Raw genomic sequence first — 1,719 nt, forward strand, 5'->3', positions numbered from 1 at the left:
TTTTTTTTAATTTGAATTTTCGAGACAGGGTTTTTCCGTAGTTTTTGGTTCCTGTCCTGGAACTAGCTCTTGTAGCCCAGGCTGGCCTCGAACTCACAGAGATCCACCTGCCTCTGCCTCCCGAGTGCTGGGATTAAAGGCGTGTTTATTTTACTGTGTGTGTGTACACGTGTGCATCTGTACAATGTATGTGGTGTCCATGGAGACCAGAAGGAGTTACAGGCAGTTGTGAGCCATGCCAGTGTGGGTGCTGGGAACCAAACTGTAGTCATTTACAAGAGCAGCCAATTCTCTTAACTGTGAAAATATCTCTATCCCCTTACTATTTTTTTTTAAGTTAGTAACTGCGAATGGTAGTATATGCCTGTAATCTGAGCACTGGGAAGACTGAGACAGGAGGATCGCCTGAACTTGAAGTCGGCATGGGTTAGGGAACAAATTCTGGCTCTGCTAGTCTTTTTTTATTTTTTTAAAAATATTTATTTATTATGTATACAATATTCCGTCTGTGTGTAAGCCTGCAGACCAGAAGAGGGCACCAGACCCCATTATAGATGGTTGTGAGCCACCATGTGGTTGTTGGGAATTGAACTCAGGACCTTTGGAAGAGCGGGCAATGCTCTTAACCTCTGAGCCATCTCTCCAGCCCTCTGCTAGTCTTGAACAAAAACTTAACCTCTTTCTACATGACTCTTCCCCTGTGAAGTGGGCGTGTTAGTTATACCTAACTATAGGGATGCTTGACACGTAAATACTTAAAAATGTTGCTTGGCAACCATGAGCATTCAGTGCAGGAGAGATGGCCCAGTAGGTGAAAAGCAAATTCGCAGACCTGAGTTTGAATCTCCAGAACCCAGATGAAACCCTAAGTGGTAGCACCCACATCTGTAATTGTAGGGATCCTATGGGGAGATGGGAGAGAGAGGCAGGAGAATCACTAGATGCTTGTGGCCAGCCTGCTTGGAGTGCTCAGCAGTAAGCAACCAAGAGGTCCTGCCTCAGTCAAGGTGGAACCCAAGTCATCCTCTAATCTCTACACGCATGCATACGTATGCACAAACTGCTTCCCCAGACACAGACACACACCCCTGGCTTCCTCAGGCTCCTGAACTCATGCACACATTTCCTTCACTCCCACATACATACAATAATTAAAAATAATGAAAATAAATCCTTCAAAAATACAGTCACCATTTAAGCATCGTAATCTGGCTTCAACACCACCACACACACATTATAGGGTATCTAGGATCTCTTTGGTATTTGTAGCAGAAGGCTTTTTATTCTTGTTTGTGTGTATATATTATTTTATTATATTACTATATCATAATTTGTTTAGCCATTCTCTCTATCAGTGGCTATTTGGGTATCTACTTAGAAAAGAGCGACAATGAATTTTCTTTACTTTTGCTTACTTACAAAGTACTGTTTGGGATAAGTTTTTACCAGTGTGGTTTTAAAATGAGTACTATTTTTTTTTCTTTTTTGGTTTTTTGAGACAGGGTTTCTCTGTAGCTTTAGAGCCTATCCTGAAACTCACTCTGTAGACCAGGATGGTCTCAAACTCACAAAGATCCACCTGCCTCTGCCTCCCAAGTGTTGGGATTTTATTTAGAAGAAAATACCAGGGGGCTGGAGAGATGGCTCAGAGGTTAAGAGCACTGACTGCTCTTCCAGAGGTCCTGAGTTCAATTCCCAGCAACCACATGGTGGCTCACA

This window comes from Microtus ochrogaster, unplaced genomic scaffold (genome assembly GCF_000317375.1).
Source record: "Microtus ochrogaster isolate Prairie Vole_2 unplaced genomic scaffold, MicOch1.0 UNK48, whole genome shotgun sequence".
Lineage (NCBI taxonomy): Eukaryota > Metazoa > Chordata > Mammalia > Rodentia > Cricetidae > Microtus > Microtus ochrogaster.